This window comes from Caloenas nicobarica, chromosome 2 (genome assembly GCF_036013445.1).
Source record: "Caloenas nicobarica isolate bCalNic1 chromosome 2, bCalNic1.hap1, whole genome shotgun sequence".
Classification (NCBI taxonomy): Eukaryota; Metazoa; Chordata; class Aves; order Columbiformes; family Columbidae; genus Caloenas; species Caloenas nicobarica.
Genome location: NC_088246.1, coordinates 44,295,237 through 44,315,448, shown reverse-complemented (window position 1 = coordinate 44,315,448; position 20,212 = coordinate 44,295,237). Strand labels below are relative to the sequence as shown.

General features: G+C 39.4%; 1 long non-coding RNA gene across 1 annotated transcript; it reads left to right on the top strand.

The window, feature by feature from the left end:
- The first annotated feature begins 3,555 nt into the window (after positions 1-3,555).
- On the top strand, positions 3,556-10,233 carry LOC135986015 (uncharacterized). Its single transcript, XR_010605833.1, has 4 exons — positions 3,556-3,665; positions 5,465-5,564; positions 7,543-7,634; positions 8,375-10,233. It is a non-coding gene; the product is annotated as an uncharacterized LOC135986015 (long non-coding RNA).
- The last annotated feature ends 9,979 nt before the right edge of the window (positions 10,234-20,212 follow it).

Here is a 20,212-nt window from a genome sequence, read left to right as displayed (position 1 = left end):
CTCCTTTTTACAGGCACTATTACTTGTTCAACTACTCATGAGCTGATTCAGCTCATTAAGCCAGCAGAAAGAAGGGAGGAGGGTTTTTTTGCTGAACCAGGCAGTCTTTTGCCATTTTATTTGTTATGTTTGTCATGGAAGAGTCTGCACAAACATATAACAAAAAGACAATCATAGTCCTGAAAAACATATGGTATTTTAGAAATCAGAAGAGTTTGGATATGTGCTTAAGCCATTATTAGTTCAGGGCCCAAAAAAGAAACACTTTATTTTATCTTTCCTGGTGGAAAAAAAAAAAATCAGGATATTCTGATGGGCAACAGCATACCAGAATCACAGAACTGTGCTCTTTGAAGTTCTGCAATCCCTGTCACCCCAGAATAGTTGAGAAGCAGGTTTTTTTCATTTAAAGGTCTGCTTGGATGTTAGCATGTCACAAACACTGGAGAAGTCCAGGGTAAATTGACTTCCTCTTCAGTCTTAAAGCTGGCACACTTTCCTCCCCTTAACCTCTCTGGTTTTAGCCCCTTGTGTTTTCCAGAAAGTTCAGAGACAGATTGCATTCTCTACCTTGTTCATAAATGCAACTCCCCCCACACTTTTGTTTGTCTGTTCAGTGCTCTGAAACGGGTGAGTTGTGTTTCCTTTCTATTGAAAATGATGATGTAATGGGTAAAACATCAGGAATTATTAATCAAAATGCTGAAGTCTTAATTCCACGTGGAAAAGGTAAAGGTGCTAAGCTAAGCTTTACTACATTACGTTTACCACATTAAATCCATTACAACTTTTTAGTTTTTCTGCTCCTTTAACAGCTCTGGTCACATGAATGTTGTTTCAGACCATAATTAATGACAATAATGAAGTGACTTTGTTTTTTGGTAGAAATTATCGTTTTTATTTTATTCTTTCAAGTGAGTAGAAAACACCATATCAGTCTTGATTTTTTTTTGAAATGTGGTTGCTACTGAATCAAGATGATAATACTTTATTTCTGCAACTATACTAAGACATCAGTAAAATATGGTGTGAAAATAGTAGGCCTCCCAAAAGGCCTAAATTAGACATGACATCCTTGTAGGTGCGTGTGTTCAAAAGTAGGGTATTTCAAGCCCTACATTTTAATCTAAATATGTGTTTGCTATTAGCAATGGAGGTCAGACCTTCACAGATTATCCTGTGCACAAGGACAATCTTTGAGTTTGCCTCTTATGAGACATACTGTGGATGCTTTTAACCTTAGCTACTGACAGTGGTGAAGACAAAAGGATTTGAACCAATGGTTCAGCATCTTTTAGCCTGGCTCCAGCCTTTTTTTTACCTCCAAATGTAGAGATACTCTCTGAACAGCAAAAACTGCAACCCATCTACAGTGATATGATGCTCATTATTGCATGTCATGAGACTGCAGGGACTCAAGGAACTATCATTTTGTAAGGAAAACCTATTTATAATGCCTGGTATTAAATTTTAAATGGATATTCTTGTATGTCTTCAGGAAAAAGCAACCTTCTACAAAGGAATTAAGTCTAATGCACACCTCAAATATAAGTATCAGTAATAGCATTTGTTCTATGGACAGTAAAAGCACAGAAGGAGCTCTAGATGACAATGGTAAATTAGCCGAATTTACAACAAGCAAACTGGTGCATAATTTGACCCAAATATCAATAATATTATAGAGTCATGTAGTTCCTTCCCCTCTGGAAATGGAATATTGAACATCCAGAAAGCAGAAAGGTTAATAATGCCATTTGTCCCGCTGGCTTTCTAATACCATATAAGATCTAGATTAGGTGGAAGTTGTCAAACATAGATTACATAGATTACAGAAATGGAAAAAAAGAGTTTTGAGTTTTATTTTGTTCTTTTTGCCTCCAGCAGTTGAACTCGGAATGAAAAAAAGATAAAAGAAAGCTGCTTTCATGACATGTCAGTAGTTTACAACTCTTTAATTATAAATCTTAACCTTGGCCTAGATGCCTTCCAAAATGGAGTTTCCTAAACTCTAAAATCTTGGTGTAAGACTAGCTAAAGAGCAATGATAGAGCAAGTAGTTTTCAATGTGAAAAGTATAGAATGAGCCTCACTTGGGTGTTGTCACAAAAAGAGTTATTCGAGAGCTTGTTACTAAATCTTGTCCTTCAGTGTGCAGATCCAGAGTCATTGTGATTACTCACTGTTGCCTTTGCAGCTGAACAAGCTGTGTTGCAACTGTTTTTAGAAATGTTTTGTTGCCATTAATTTAGCAGTCACTTTTCTTTTTGTGGTATTTCCTCATTTCAGAACCGGAGACTTATCTACACGGAGCAATTCATGAAAATTAATGTGAGTCAACTAAAGATGCGACTTAGAAATAGATCAGTTAAACGTCATTAAAACCCCAAAGGACCTTCTTATCCAGAATTGAAGTGGTCCTAATTTAATTTAATTTACTTCTACAGTGAAGTTAGATCATTCAAATGTAATTCTAAAGGAGAATATCCACATTAGGGTTTAATATAGTTTTGCAGCTTCTCCTTAAAGTAACATCTTCAGTTAATTCACTTTCCTGATTGTCCCCATATAAATAAATCCCTAATCCCACAAGTGTTTTTAGTTCTGGCTAATCCTTGACACTTCTTAATAAGAGACTGCATAATCCAGATAGTGTCTATACCAGTTGCTGAGCTGGAAAACATCCAATTTCCAGTCTCAGCTGCATCTGGTAGGACTTGGACTCTGACTATTCAGCTTTACCAGCAAACTATAGGAAGTTGTAAGACAGGCTAAACCTAATGCAATAGGTTTTTCTTCCCCAAATCAATTAGCTGATACTAATACAATCAGACTCTCATCTATTAACCAAGCTAAAAAGCTTTTAAGCTGATCTGCAGGGGATTAGCATCTTCATTCAAACTTTCCCTGAGGGGTGAACCATTTTCAGTTAAATGTCATGCGTGAGAGGATGCTCGAACCTTGCTGTAATGTCAAAGTGTAATTATTGGACAGAGATCTTGAGAAGTCTGCGTAGGCGGAGATTTAAATTCCATACTGGATTTCTTAGGTCTCAGTCAGCAAAGGCTGCCTAGAGGATGCATAGGTTCAGTATATGTTTCAGCAGACCGCTCAGTACCTCAGGCATTTAGGCAACTTTAGGTGCTTTGTGTAGATTATGCCATTATATATTTCTCCAAGAGGACTTAATGCTGACAGGAAATTATACCATTTGAGCTGTGGTGTTAAACCAAGTCTGAACTGTTATGCTTCTGCTTTGTTTGCCTTTAAGTGGAGCTTTGAGGTAAAGACAGAGGTGAAGTACAGATACAGATAGTGATGACACTGCGGAAGTAGAGTGTCTCTTATGGTATGTAGAGATCTGCATTTCAGTCTATGACAAAAGCATGTGATTGATCCTGGTATGCATGGGTCCTTCGTCGCTTGGGTTCTGGAGTTGAAAGTAATGAAGTGGGTTGACAGACACATCATTCATTTGTACAAAATTGGCCACAGAAACAGTGCTCGTAATCATGCTGGCCTTATGAGCTGCCCAATTCAGAACAGACTCTTGACCTGAATTGCTTTTGGATTCTATCAACTGTATTGATCAGATCTCCGCTAACTACAGTGTGAGTGAAGACAACTAGCTCATGTAGGATGCTACGTTTAGATGTCTTAAACTAGAGGTAAGTCCCATCCTTATAACTTTTTACTGAACATATATTTTTTTTTTACATCTTTTGATCTGTGTACAAGCTATAACACGATGATAGAGTAAATCCAACATTAGAGGTCTTAGTCTTGGATGGAAGCCACCCTGGCCACAGGACAAAACAGCCCCCTTCACATGTCTAAGTTAGACTTGTCTGAAAATTTTTGATGGGCTAGCTTTGCTCCTGCTGACTTTATGCCATTCAGTTATGGATGATCTGTATCATCCCAATATTAGGGGGAAGCAGGTGTTTCTGTAGTGACATACAGCTACCACAAAAGTGTGAATCCAGTATAATCTTCAAGTTTTGTAATCTAGCAAATTCAATAGAACTGTGGTTACATGGCCACAGTTAACCCAGAAGAAATGTTTACTGCTACATGAACTGGCAGTGCACAGAACTACATCCTCATATCCCACTGAAATAAGTCATGCATTTCTTCTTGTAGGGAAAAACAACAACAACAACAAACTCAATGATATTTTGAAAGCCTTCTGCTAATTACACTCTATTTTAGATCTCAGTCAAAAGAAGGCAATTTGAGTGGCTAGGTACCTACTACCCTTGTTCTCAGTTTATGGTAGTGCAATAGTATCATTGTCACTTCTTCCTTCAGCACCAAGTTTTCCAAAAAGGTTTCCTAACCACATATTTTAAAAGACCCTCAAACCTTAGCTTCTGAGCTCTGATAAATCATAGCCTGAGGTGGTCTGATTGGAAAATGAGAAGCCACTGAATAAAGAAAATGCTGAAATTTCACTTTCCATAGAGATTACCAGTTTCATTAGCTTCAGTGAAAACCACATTTCCCTAAATTTAGAGCTGCAGCAGAGCTCAATACAGATAATGCATTTAATATATGCTCTGGGCAGTGAAGTTGAAACTATTTTCAAGTAATTTTCTTCAGTGTTGGATGCAGCCATCCTGTAGGTTTCCCGATAACTTAGGATTCTTCTTTCTCAGAACAGCAAGTGATATTCTTCAAAAGCAGCCAACATTCTCTATGACAGGGGCATATCATCATTTCACATAGTGTAATGTTTTATCACCACCTGGTAATATAATGGCACAGTATGATAGCACATGCACTTCAAAGATACGTTTTTTCCCAGTTCTGTACTAATGTCAAACACTGTTGAATAATATAGAGGCTTTTCATTTTTTTTTCCACATGCATCTTAACTTCACCAAAATAAAGACAGTTCAAACGTGATGGCAGGGCAAAAAAACCCAGATATATGCTCGCTAGAAATATGAAGATGTAGGTATTGTGTATTTATACAAAGCAACAAAGGTGTGCAAACAGGAAGTGAATGTAAGGGATACAAAGCAAAATTTTATGGCAAATATGATTTTTTCTTCATAGTATTGTTAACTGCAGAAGAATGGCACTGAATTTCACTGTATTATGGGCAGACACCTGACATTTATCTCACTTTTGGTGACATCAAGTGTTCAGTTTTCTGCCCTGAAGCATTTGATAATTACCTTTGACAATGTACAAGTAAGCTCAATTACATAGTAAATATTAATTTTTCAATAGTTAAGGTGATGTGACTTCCTGGTCCATGACTATGGCTCTTGGTGACAACAGTCCAACAACAGTAATAGTAAACAGAATTTTATTGGAATGTTTATGTTTGCTCTGGAAAGATTATTTTTAGCAATGTGGGTTAGACTTCTTCTGGATTAAATCTGCAGTTTGCTAGGACAAAAATATTTGTCTCTAATTTGTCTCGCTCTACATTTTAAACAATTTGTCTATTGAACAGGCTGCCCAGAGAAGTTGTGGAGTCTCCTTCTCTGGAGACATTCAAAACCCACCTGGATGCCTTCCTGTTCAGTCTGCTCTAGGTGACCCTGCTGTAGCAGGTGCGTTGGACTAGATGATCTCCAAACGTCTCTTCCAACCCCAACCATTGTGTGATTCTCTGATTCTATATGGTAGTATAACAATATTTAAGAATTTACATTAAAAAAAAATTCTTCAATGTGGAGCACATTGTGCTATTGCGAAGAGGATGTTATACGTCCCATCAGTACTGGATGGCCACCTTGCCTACTCTTTATTTTAAATTAGAATAAGTATAAATGATTGCACAGGGATAAGACATAGGGGAGTCTGGCCAGATAGAGTTAAATATCTGGTGACAGAATTAACATGAGGTGATAGAATTAATGACTGTTGAAAAAACAACTCTTTTCAATGTTATGTGCTATATTCCACATGGCTAGGTTGTAACTAAACACTTCAAGCCTCTTGCACGCTGTTTCTCTAAAGGTCGTATTTGTTGCAGAGGTTTTTAGAAGAGACTTGTGTTTCTTAGCAGGGACTTGTGTTCCTTGGGATTGATACAACAGGAAATTGCAGTCCTTCCCACATTGCTAAACAGGCGGGAGCATTGCAAAGAATAAAGATCTACTATAGAAAAGATGAACTGATCTACTGTATTTTGTTTTCTTTCTAGAGTGCAATTGATTTTACAAGGCTCAAGGGTGATTAGAATTACAGATCTTAGAAATAAATGGTTTTGGCATTGTTGTTAATTTAAACAGTGGGATTATCTGGAAATTGCACTGTTGGGGTCCCTACCAGATTTTTCAGCTTTTTCCTTTTTTTTTTTCCTTGGTAGGAAGGAAATTGTAGCCAAGAAATTAAATTGTACTAGAAGGGTTCCCACAAAGCATATGATAAGGGCAATATGGAAGTCTGTGGTCAAACTAGGAATCAAATGGTACAGATAACAATTCTGTCTCAAATCCTGTCATTTATGGTTCACGGGAATTCTGGTCCAAATAAGCAATAACTGAGGCACTGTTCCATATTTAAAATCTTGCCTAAATTCAGAGGGATAAATTTGATGTATGGAATCTGACTCTAGGGGTGGTGAAGAGCTGTCTAAGAGAGACTAGGTCTTTTTGGCTGACAGATGCAATCACTGCTTCCATGAGGCCTAAGCACTGAGGAGTGCAGGGGCTCACTGCTAGGGATGATTTGGTTTTGTAAGTTGATTTAGTGGCTGAAACAGTGTTTTTCAGATAATTGCTGGAACTGAGCCAATGCAGTGTCTACTGTGAACTCTATATGGTGAATTATAGATTCTACTAGTGATGGATACAAAGCAGAGGTGTCGCTTAAAAGATTTTGGAAGCGAAGCTCTGTATTCTGCTCTAGTGAATTGCACAGCATAGAATTTTTCTTGCATTCATTGACCTCTGTAGAAGAATAAGGACATAAGGGAAAGAAACACAGTTCTTAATATAGACATGTGACAAGTGGATCTCAATTGTCTTCCACTAGCTGGGAACTAAGTAGAGCCTTTTCTCATTTAGCAGTTGTGGGAAAAGCAAACCCCAGTCTGTAGTGTAGAGGATTACCTGTTGTCTACTAAGTTTCCTAGTAGCTTCAGTTAGATTCCTCTTTATTTTGTCCCCTCGATTGTGATGAAATGTTACTCATTGTGCAACAGATGACACATTCTGCACTAGAACTAACTTTGTAGTGCAATGCAGGTTTGTCATATCAGTGGTCTACTTCCCAAGGCGGTTGTCAGTCTATATAAATGTTGATGAACCATCTTTACCTCTGGGTCTTGGCCCTCCCAAAAGTGACAGCTTTCCACATTCTGTTCTATCAAACTGTACTTCCTCCAAGGTTCTTCTGACCCTTTTTTTCCCCTCACTGCTTCCTTCCAGTTAGCCTGCTTACCTTTACCCTTTCCCTATATAACTCTGATATGCAGCCTCCTCCAGGTGTGAACTTGCAAGGATGAGGACACAGGAGATGAATGTTCTTGGCAGCAAGAGAAACAGTTTGGGCTCATATTTTGCTCCTTTTGTGTTTCTTCAGAGACAACTCCACTTTGATAGTGCTTCGCTTTTGAATTCCTGGTCTGAAACGGACTATAAACCACAACTTTCTCAAAGTGCTGTGAGATGCAGGTGAGACAGAAAATGTATATGAAGAGCCAAGTGTTATTATTATTGTTAGTAGAAATAGTTAACTACCTTTTTTCAAAAATAAATCTTATAGTCTTTAGTAGCATCCTCATGATAAGGCCCTGGAACTCTTTGCACAACTGGGGCCTAAATGAAGAAAAGTAACAAGCTAAGGAAGGACAAATGTGTGGGTGACAGTCATCGGAATGTGTAGAGTGATAGTTGGCCATATGACTGACTTGTTATGATATCTTTGTACCTCCTAAGTTATATGAATAACTGTTACTAGCCTCCAGCCATACCTACACATTGTATGTGAGCTGCATGGCCCCAAAATGCTTTGAAACCTTTACATTATATGTTTCCATTTGAAGCAGTTTTCCTTGAGCTGGAGCTTGAGCTCACACTTTGCAGTAGGAGTAAGTGGGGCCTCCCTGGAAGAACCTTCAGCCATCTCATTTGGCTGACCTCCATGACATGATGCTGTCCTGAGGGCAAAACAGTCAGAGTATCCTGTAGTGCATCCATGTAAAAAGTATACATAACCAGATGTGCTTTCAAAAGTGCATGGAGTTTCTCTACTAGGTGTGCTAGTTGGATTGCTGTAGAGCTGACTTACAGAATCATAGAATAATTTTGGTTGAAAGAGACCCTCAAGATTATTGAGTCCAACCATTAACCTAACTCTGGCCCTAAACCATGTCCCTAAAAACCTAATCTATACATGTTTTAAATACCTCCAGGAATGGCGACTCAACCGCTTCCCTGGGCTGCCTCTTGCAGTTCTTGACAAGCCTTTGAACAAAGAAATTTTCCCTAATATCCCATCTGAACCTCCCCTGGTGCAACTTAAGGCCATTTCCTCTCATTCTATCACTTGCTACTCAGGAGAAGAGACCAACGCCCTCCATGCTACAATCTCCTTTCAGATAGTTGTAGAGAGTGAGAAGGTCTCCCCTCAGGGAGGCCCAGGAACTGCTAACAAATGTACAGTGCCATGGTGGCTCAAGAAGTTTTGCAAAGGAGACAAGAGCCTTGAAGATGAGGATTGCAGCGGCCAGCCATCAGAAGTTGAAAACGACCAATTGAGAGCAATAATCAAAGCTGATCCTCTTACAACTACGTGAGACATTGCCGAAGAACTTGACATTGACCACTCTATGGTCATTTGGCATTTGAAGCAAATTGGAAAGGGGAAAAAGCTCGATAAGTGGGTGCCTTGTCAGCTGACCAAAAATCCAAAAAATTGTCGTTTTGAAGCGTCACCTTCTCTTATTCTGCACAACAACAACGACCCATTTCTTGATTGGGTTGTGATGTGTGATGAAAAGTGGATTGTATACGACAACCTGCAATGACCAGCTCAGTGACTGGACTGAAAAGAACCTGCAAAGTACTTCCCAAAGGCAAACTTGCACCAAAAAAAGGTCATGGTTACTCTTTGGCGGTCTGCTGCCGGTCTGATCCAACTACAGCTTTCCGAATCCCGGCGCAACCATTCCATGGGAGAAGTATGCTCAGCAAATGGATGAGACGCACCAAAATCTGCACCACCTGCAGCCAGCATCAGTCAACAGAAAGGGCCCAATTCTTCTCCATGAGAACGCCTGACCACATGTTGCACAACCAACGCTTCCAAAGTGGAATGCATTGGGCTACAAAGTTTTGCCTCAGGCACCATATTCACCTGACCTCTCGGCAACTGACTGCCACTTCTCCAAGCATCTCAACAACATTTTGCAGGGAAAACACTTCCACAACCAGCAGGATGCACAAAATGCTTTGCAAGAGTTTGTCAAATCCTGAAGCACGGATTTTTCCACTACAGGAATGAATAAACTTGTTTCTTGTTGGCAAAAGTGTGTTGATTGTAATGGTTCCTATTTTGATGAATAAAGATGTGTTTGAGCCTGGTTCTGATGATTTAAAATTCATGGTCCAACACTGCAGTTACTTTGCACCAACCAAATAGTAGTTGGAAGCCAGGCAAGATCTCCTCCTCATATGAGCTGTGTCTGTCCCTAAGAGCTTCATCTATACATGTTTTAAACCCCTCCAGGGATGGTGACTCTACCACTTCCCTGGGCAGCCGGTTCCAGTGCTTTACAGCCCTTTCTGTGAAGAAATGTTTCCAAATATCCCATCTGAACCTCCCTTGGCACAACTTGAGGCCATTTCCTCTCGTCCTATCATTTGTTGCTCAGGAGAAGAGACCAACACCCTCCATGCTACAACCTCCTTTCAGGTAGTTGCAGACAGCGATCAGGTCTCCCCTCAGCCTCCTGTTCTCCGGGCTGAACAGCCCCCGTTCCCTCAGCTGCTCCTCATCAGACTTGTGCTCCAGGCCCCTCACCAGCCTTGTTGCCCTTCTCCGAACTCTCTCCAGCACCTCAATGTCTTTCTTGTCATGAGGGGCCCAAAACTGAACACAGGATTTGAGGTGTGGCCTCGCCAGTGCCAAGGCTGGGGGGATGATCACTTCCCTGGTCCTGCTGGCCATGCTATTGCTGATACAAGCCAGGATGCTGTTGGCTATTTCTACACGATTGCCTATGTGCAGCTAGTAAACTCAGCTAGCCACTTGTTTAGATGATACCAGTTAGTTGACAACTTACTGCCAGCATTAAGCCATAAGCGAAACAATATTTTTAAAATTCATAGTTTGTTAAATCTTCTGACTTCACACACCATATATTTTTGTCATCCTATTTTTTGTGTTCAATAAATGTGCTCTTCTATAATGTTATTGTTCTGTACTTTGCTTTTGTCCTTTTTGCTCTAGCTGTGCTCAACAAACCCCTTGCAGTGACAGTTCATATTAATATTAGAAACTGACTTCCAAAAACTGGATCTTTAAAAAACTACTGTTTATTATAAATGACCTTGCCTCATTTATAATTTAAAAATCAATTTCCTAGTAGTATTATGCACATTCCAGAAGACAAAAAGAAGGTTTATCCATAGAGCTGATGGAAGCTAATATCAGTGAGAAAAAATTACCTGTCCAACTGAATATATATGGATGTTGATAATAATTACATGATATGGCCTGCTTAAAACTGGTCATACTGAATCATTCTCATGACAAAAGAAAACCACTATAATCAGTGTCAGAGATGATGGAGTTCTATTGCAAAATATTTATTTTTGAAGAACAAGTAGTCTTTTTTTAATATAAATTTGTGAGAACAGCACACATTTTAGGATTATGCTGAACAAACAACCCCAAGTTCTCCATGAATTTTAGTTTTTCCTTCAGTCATTCACAGATTATGTTTGTGCATTCACCCAGCCTGGGTGAGTAGGAAGGTATTTTTGCTTGTCTTCCATTCACTGCCCAGTGAAGGGCTAAATGTAGTTGGTGTGTGACGTGCCTATTCAGTGTGGAACATCCCATCACGTAGTCTCCCCATGAAAAATATATATGTTCTATACAGGGCCGTACCCAATTCAAATGAGGAGTACTGCAAGCTGTGGAGCTGCTGAATCCTCACGGCTAAACTGAAGAAGTGTGGACTGGACAATCAGGTAGTGAGGTGGACGGCAAACTGGCTGAAGGGAAGAAGCCAGAGAGTCGTGGTCAATGGGGCAGAGTCTGGTTGGAGGCCTGTATCTAGTGGAGTCCCTCAAGGGTCAGTTCTGGGGCCAGTATTATTCAATATATTCATCAACGACTTGGATGAGGGAATTGCGTGTACTATCAGCAAGTTTGCTGATGACACCAAACTGGGAGGAGTGGCTGACATGCCAGAAGGCTGTGCTGCCATCCAGCGAGATCTGGACAGGCTGGAGAGTTGGGCAGGGAAAAATTTAATGAAATATAACAAAGGAAAATGTAGAGTCTTACATCTGGGCAGGAACAACCCCAGGTTCCAGTATAGGTTGGGGAATGACCTATTAGAGAGCAATGTAGGGGAAAGGGACCTGGGGGTCCTGGTGGACAGCAGGATGACCATGAGCCAGCACTGTGCCCTTGTGGCCAAGAAGGCCAATGGCATCCTAGGGTGTATTAGAAGGGGGGTGGTTAGCAGGTCGAGAGAGGTTCTCCTTCCCCTCTACTCTGCCCTGGTGAAACCTCATCTGGAATATTGTGTCCAGTTCTGGGCCCCTCAGTTCAAGAAGGATAGGAAACTGCTTGAGAGAGTCCAGCGCAGGGCCACGAAGATGATTAAGGGAGTGGAGCATCTCCCTTATGAGGAAAGGCTGAGGGAGCTGGGTCTCTTCAGCTTGGAGAAGAGGAGACTGAGGGGTGACCTCATTAATGTTTATAAATATGTAAAGGGTGGGTGTCATGAGGATGGAGCCAGGCTCTTCTCGGTGACAACCAACAGTAAGACAAGGGGTAATGGGTTCAAGCTGGAACACAAGAGGTTCCACTTAAATTTGAGAAGAAACTTCTTCTCAGTGAGGGTGACAGAACACTGGAACAGGCTGCCCAGGGAGGTTGTGGAGTCTTCTTCTCTGGAGACATTCAAAACCCGCCTGGACACCTTCCTGTGTAACCTCATCTAGGTGTTCCTGCTCTGGCAGGAGGATTGGACTAGATGGTCTTTTGAGGTCCCTTCCAATCCCTAACATTCTGTGATTCTGTGATTCTGTGAATATGATACATCATAGATCATTCTTTAAGAGGATACAATTTGAACTGCGTTGCAAAGCTTTAAGCTTTTTATTATGTTGCTCATTGACTTTTGCTATCTCAAAACCTAAATCTCTTACATTTCTCTTTTACTATTTAGACAATTTGGCTGCCTGCTGTTAGGTGCTTATAATTGAGAGTTGACATTTATATGCTTTCTGGGTATGCACAAGTGAAAGGAGTCCAATGTTTTAAAACCATTCAGCAGTGATAAAATCAGACAGAACCACAATAACTTATGATGTGTATAGATTTCACATTCCAGACTTCATGCTGTTGTTCTTTTATTGTTAAGTTGTTTGTACCTATATAGCTATCATTTTAGCAAACACCTCTTCAGTTGTATGAAGTAATGGGCAGGAAGGCTAATCTGGCAGAAAATATGGAAGCATTTGCATCGGTAACCATCTTTATAAAAATGTTTATCATTGGAGCTGAGAAGCTTTCCCATTTGTTGTCGAGAATTGTAAAAAGTTTTTCTCTCTTGAGATGAGGAAATGGCACCAGGTCATTACTGCTCTTCACAGAAACACTGCAGGGAAATACTTGCTCTTAATATTTCTTGACTCAGGCTCTAAAAGTAGTTTTACAGAAATAGGTATTCTGGTCATGTACCTCCAGTAAATTAAAATCCCAGAAAAATGCTAGAAAATAGAAATTGCAAGTGTGCAGTGTGCAGTGCAAACTTCAGTGTGTCCTTAGTTATAATTTTTTTATGACCTGAGGTAATTTGAGTGAATTTCGGATCAGATTATATGAAATGAGATGAATCAAGGTCTGTTCTTGGATGCTGTTATTCATCAATCAATTAACTCAAGAAATTTTTTAAAATTCTAATCTTCCTGCTTCAGCTATATTGAATTAAACTGTGACACCCAGGCAGTTAAATTTTCTCCTTGAAATATATACTCTGATACAGTATTTGAACATCCATCTGCTTTCTGAGGTGAGCAGATGTGGCCAATTCTACTGCAGTGTGAAATAAGAAAACATACTATGTCTGCCTTCCTGGAAACATGCAATATGCCTCTATATATGTATTTATTTTTAAGTAAGACTGAATATATTTTGATGAATGAAAATTAGCTGGATTTTCTTAAAAGCAATATAGCCTTAATTATGTAATTGGTGCCATGTATTGTATTTATAGCTGTTTGTTTAATTTCTAAATGTGAAATGAATCTTTCCCTGATGGTTTACACTAAACAACACAATGCTTTAAGCATAAGGTCTGAACTGCCATTTCTTTTTCAGATTTGCCTGAATTATTACAGGATGTTTCTAGATTAACACAGGAGCTATTGACTAAAGAGCCCTCCACAGTAGATGCCACATTTTAATGATCGTGTTTTAATGTCCCATCAAAATATTGTGATATATTTTGCCATGTTTAGCTGCTTGAGTCAAAAAGTATAGGAAGAGCTTCGGGTTTATTTTTAGTAGCTCATATGTTTTAGAACATCTCCATATACATTTGAATTTAGAAATAGTAATATTTAAATTTTTAAGCGAAAGTAATTTTAAATGTGCCTTTTATCCTTATCTGGGCTATACCATCATAGTCTCTGATCAAAGAGTAAATCTGAATATGTTAAAAGGTTTTTCTATCAGTACAATATACTGCTTTATTAGGCACAGACTTTTCAGTCTTTACGGGTGACAGAGTCCAAGTGAGATAAGGGGTAAAAGTCCAGTGATGGGGTTAAGAAAAGCTCATCAATGCCCCAAATTGGTAATTTTATCTGCATATGCCTGTAGAATATGTGCAACATGAGTGGAAAGTTTTGTGGCTTTGGTGTTAATTGCAGTCTCAGCATCTGTGTAAATAGTTGCTTATTAAAAAGCCAGGTCAGCGTTATAAACACGGAGCCTTCTTGTATTATCATCCTGTACATGATGCAGAAACATGTCAGTAGCAATAATTCCAGAGAGATGCACCTCCCCCTTTGAATATGATTAACTAGAAAATAAAGCTAGGAGTAAACAGATGGCCTGGAGGGACTTTTAAAAATGTGATGGTGGATTTCCAAACAAAATAACCTACACCAACAAGAAAGTGGTTAAAAAAATAATTGAATCTATGCACAAAGGAATAAAGATGAGAAAATGACAGTAAAGGTTTTTTTTACTGTCCTTTTGGGAAAAGATGGAAAAGAAGTGAATAAGATACTGTTGTGCCTGCAACACTGATAAGAGTACTTAATGAGTAATGTGACCCCACTGAAGAAAATAATGGACAAGAGGCTGTTGTGCTATTTTTGTTATTTTCTTCTTAAAGCCAAGCAGAAGAGGAAATAATTATACTAAGAGCTGAGAACTCTCGTAGCCTCCTGAAGCTCCAGCAACAGTAAAGATTCCTTGTTAATGACAGATTTTTACATGGGGTACAAGTTTCTCACAGGATAGACTGTCAAGAGACATACATCCAGTGCAACAGCATGGCTTCCAGTAACCAAGACTGTTGCACTATCCAGGGAAACTATTAAAGCACTAGCAGATATTAGGAAAAAAAAATCTACTGGCTCAAATTAGAGAAAGCCAGGAAGTAGGAGACATTGAGCCTGATTCTGTGATCCTGGACAGACATCAGAAAGCAACAGGAAAGGCAGGGATGAGGACTAGAAATACTTATCCCAAAACTGAAATATGGTAAGCAGCAGTGTGGATAATGAAGGAAACCTATAAAAGAGATGTCTGTCACATGTGAGCAATCCCAAAGCTAACACACACATATTTTATTTATATCAAATAATGTTTGAAGCTATGTTATTGGACCAGCAACCAATTAGATTCCAGCTGCACTATAATACCAGTTGATAAATGAGACTGAGAAGTGGTTAGGTTTAAGAAGGGTATCTACTGAGTGATGAAAGATAATAAAACCTTTCTGAAATCAGTGGAATGCATACATACTGTCTGTAAGAATGTCCCCTCCCCAAAAGTTATATTATTTGTTAGAATTTCCAGTAGTCCAAATGCAGGTGCATCTCCCATTGTTGAACAGCAATGAAGACCTTGATGGAACAGAGAAATGAAAATTATTTAGCAGCATCCAAATAGAAGGCTGATAATATATTTCAAGGAAAAGGACACCTACAGTTCAGGGTTATTTGAGAGGCATGTTTTCACATTTACTATGTGAGACAATGAAATATTTTTAAACTCCCCATAGAAAGGAACTGGCAAATGTGCCAATGAACTGCCATACTTTGTACAGTAATTACTTACAGCAGACTGCAGTGGTAATCTAGCTCCCCAAGAAATGAGGGACTCTTCAGGTAATATCAGAACCTACACTGAACTCACACTGAAAATAAATCATTAGTCTTATCCAAAGACCAAGGATGTAAGATCTGCTTTAAAATAAAAGTACCATTTTAGGTGAAGTCCAGTACAAGTTTTGGCATGATAAGGCAATGCAGCTACCTTTACTGTTATCATTGTGCTAGCACAGCTGGCCATGAGTAGCTTTAAGTATCTGTCCATCTTCAAAGGAATTCTAATGTCAGTTGAAACACCCACTAGAAAAAGTCCTAGGAGCAGTACTGATGATCTTCTTGAAGGTAAATGAGGCATCAAGGAATGAACAATGCAGGTCCGTAATATCAAGGTGCACCAATTTATAATGAAGTACTGGGAAGAGAATATTAGCAAAAACACAGACAAGGTGACGGTAAAGTGAAATGAACTCAATAGACTTCTAGGAAGTAACAGCCAGGCCTTGAGATGCTATTAAGAATATGTAAGACAAATGCATGAATAACTGTCTTCCTAGATACTGTGCGCTCTTACCAATAGCCATTGAAGCAGGTTTTAGCTCATAGTGATGCAGCTTGAGAAGAGTCATGGGTCCAGGAAGAGGCATTTGAAGAATGAAAATATTCTAGCTGAAGCATTTGCCTAAAGTATTTGTCCTGGTGGGAACTGAGGATGCTGTGGCTGCTAAGGCAGCAGCTTATAGAAGTTGTTAGAAAGCATCAAGAGACACAAAAAATGGCTATTAGAAAAAGAGCCACAGACTGAGCTTTTTGCAAACAAACATTTTCAACAGCTCACCTCTAAGCACCAGCGCTGTGAGCAGTCTCGTCTGAGAAGCTGCATTCAGAGTACACTTTGGATGACTGAGTGTTGTGAAGACTCCAGAACTACAGTGTGGAGCAAGAGTCACTACTAGTAGCAGATACTTGAACTGGCTTTCCTGAACACAGTGCACGCATCTCAGATTGATTCCGGCAATGGACTACATTGTATTTGCTTCTTTTCTTGAGTTGTGTGTGCACTCTCTCTCACTCTCACTCTCACTCTCACTCTCACTCTCACTAATAAAACACTGTACTGACAGTGGGGATTAATGAGAGTAAAATAGTTTATACTCTGGCATTGACCAGTTTGTGAGGAGTAAGTACCACACGAAGCTATCTCTTGCATGAGATTATGGATGAGCTGTGTGGTTGAGACATTTTTCTCATGGAGAATTGAGTCATAATCTTAGGAATTAATATGAACTGAACAACATCTCATATATGAAATTACAGACATCACTAAGACCAGTTAGAGAGCCTGTCTGCTTGGCAGACATAAATACCAAATTGAAGGCACATATGTAACTGGATGATGAATTCAAATATGGTATGCAATACAGTCTTTCTGGCAGAAAGTGAGAATAGACTACTTCTGGTAAAAGCCACCTATAAGACACTACACACATTTCTGGGAAGTGCCTGTCTGAAGGACATGCAGGCAAGAGCTCTGACTAGGGACCCCCAAGGGTGTTTTGCAAAGTATGTGTTTGGCCTGAGATTACTGTACTCAGACAACAGTCCATATTTCACTGCAGCTGGATTTAACCAAGTCAGCATCAACAGGACTTTGAGCACATGGGCACCTTCTCACGGGCAATACAGAATGATGGTATGGCACATCTGGCAATCAAGGTGATCAGGAAAATTTAAAGCAAAACAGAAAGGAAGACAGACAGGAAAGATCCCAACAGATAAGCAAGAGAGTTTGTGGGAGCAAATAAGGGAATGCCAAGCTAAACAGACAGACCAGGGCAACAGATGAGTGAAGGCCTTCTCGTTGTGCTCAGATGATCAGGTTTGGGTTCATGCAGTGGAATACTAATTATTTGAGTAACAGAAATAAAATGGAAGAAAACCCAGGATTTTTGAGTAAGACTCAGGAAACAGTTGTGCTGATGCATGAGGGAAAGAGGAAATGCCCAGAAAGAAGCATAGTGCAGGGAGCTACAGTGAAAACACATTAATGGGCATTGGAGAAAATTTATTAGAACTTCTTGCACACCCTGAGAAGTCCTAAAAGAACAGCAGCTGTATTCAGAAGAGACTATGCTGTTACTGTGCACTACCTGTCAAAACATCTGCACACACAAGGGGAAAAAAAAAATAGATCAAATGTATTATGAACATCTCACATAACGCAATAGTAACCTTCCATTTTGAATATGCATTCAGTTTGGCCACTTTATTTCACCTAGGCTATAAGTGAAACAGGAAATAGAAAATACTAATGAGAATGATTAGAGGCATGGAAAGACTTCCATACAGGCAGAGATTAAAAAGATTAGGGTATTTACGTAAGAGAAGAGATGAGTAAGAGGTGACATGAAAGATGTGTATAAATTATTAATGGTTTAGAGAAGGTCAAGAAGGTGCACCAATTTAACCCTCTCAGAACATAAGAACAAATGGTTCACAACGAAATTGCAGCCTTTCAGTTTGATAGCAGGAAAGACTTTTTACATAAATGTGGCCTCACTGCTTGAAGATTTGAGGTGACAAACTTTGTGAGACTAATAAAAGGGTCTCGCTACCTTGTGTAATCATCCAATAACATATGATCTGAATGTTTAAGAATCCTTAGCGTATTGATGCTTACAGCAGGCTCTTAAGGCAGGAAAGTATTATAATGCCCCTAATGCAGTGAATATAACTGATGCCAAGGGAACACTAGATCGTTTGCCCCAGACCACAGACAGAATCTCTTGTACAGAAAAACTGAATTTTAGTGACCTGGATGATAGATTGGTACCTTAAGATATGAACAATCTTTTTTTGCCATTATTTATTCATGTTGATGATGACCAGTCTTTATGAGAAAGCTGGCCACACAGCTTCTTATAAAAACATTTGAGTCATGTGCCATGACTCTTCCATGGTCACGTGGCCAGCACATAATGGACTGACCAGAGTCCACATCACACTTACACATTAAATTAGATTAATCCTTATGGTACTGGATTTACTGAACATGCCCAAATCAATGAGACTGAGTGTGCTTGCTAGATCGAATGCTTCCCTGAAGTGATGGAAATATTGGTGAAGCACGATGCAGCATATGTCTGTCCATACCCATCAAGGAAAGCTTTGGCTATTTTTCAACTTCTTCCTCCAGAATCATTGATCTATCCCAGGCCCTGCTGTTTTCTTTCACAAGAGCCCTTCACTGCCATTTTCCCATTTTTTCAGTGACTACCACATGCTGGGCTGCTGGAAAAGAAAACTGGGCACAGAACTACTCAGGTGGCTGGCAGCTCCCTCCTCACTTGTACCTCAGGAATAATAAGAAAAGAGAGCAGCCAGACTCAATCGATTGTTTTGACAAGTCATATATGGCCTGTGTTTCTAGATGCCCCTTCCCACTTTACAGGGACATTTAGTACACAACAGTAATGCTAGCTTGGATTAGAAATATTCAAAGGAATGACTATCATCCAGGATGTGAGTTCTGAGGATATAATATAACTGCTACCTGCCATAGGTGAGGAAGGAACTTTCTACATCAATATGATATCAAACAGTTTCTTATCAAAGAAGAAAGTTTCAATTGTTGCATAGATTATCTGCCTGTGGCTACTGTGGAAGACAGGATAACAGATTGAAAAGACTACTACTTTGATTTCGTGCAAAAAATCATAAGTAAGATGTAAACCGGTAAAAATGCGACAGTAAGCTATTTGGAGGAATGAATGAAAACGCAGCTTTTGCTGTTTTGTCTTTGTGCCAGCTAATCCAGGTTACAAAAAAGATGTTGCACAAATGCACTTTTTTTTGCCTTAATAATCAGAACACTTTTAAAATAAAAAATTATTTCTTTTTGCTTGTTTGTTTAACCCTGGAAATTTTAGAGTATGAGGCTATAAAAAGTCTTCGAAGGCATTATGTTTCTGTGTGTTGGCTCAAGGTGAGAGAATCTTTCTTTATGGGACTGTGTTATGATGTGGTGATAATTGCCTTCTCGCAGAACACAAATATATCACTCTCTGGTTGCGTTACTGATTCTTTCTTTGAGTGTACGATGGTACAATGCACTCCTACAATGGCATGAAAAATCTACCATGCAAACAGAATTGTTATTTTTTAAAATATCTCTTCTATCTCTGTAATCTTCAATATGCATAAAGCTGTAAATATAAATCTCAAGCTTTGCTAAAAAGCCTGTTAAGATACCTGTGCTGTTATGAGACCTATTTTAAAAACAAAACAAACCAAAACTTTTTGCTTCCAGCTCAGGACTGTCACTTTACTTACAGTAGAGACAGGCTAACAAAGACTGCCGATTTCAACCCAAGAAAAAAGGACTGGCTGAGACTTCCTGCAACTTAAGCTTCAGAGCTCTGCTATTACATCAACCGTAACTCTCGTGCTTTTCCTAGAAGTCTCTCTCCACCTGTTTCTGTTCGTGTCTTCCTTTTTTTTAAGGCATGACTAGATTTGTTACCAATGCCTTCTATAAAAGCACACATGGTTCTGTGTCCTTGGAAAATACCTCAAACAATACATCCTGATTTTGCCTTCATTATTGTCACAGCTGCTCTGCTCATAGCTGTTCTGTGATCAGCCCTTAAGCATGCCGTGATCTGACAGGGGCTCTGGGCAGCTGCACAACTGAAATTGCATCACATGCAGCGGGAGTATGTGTG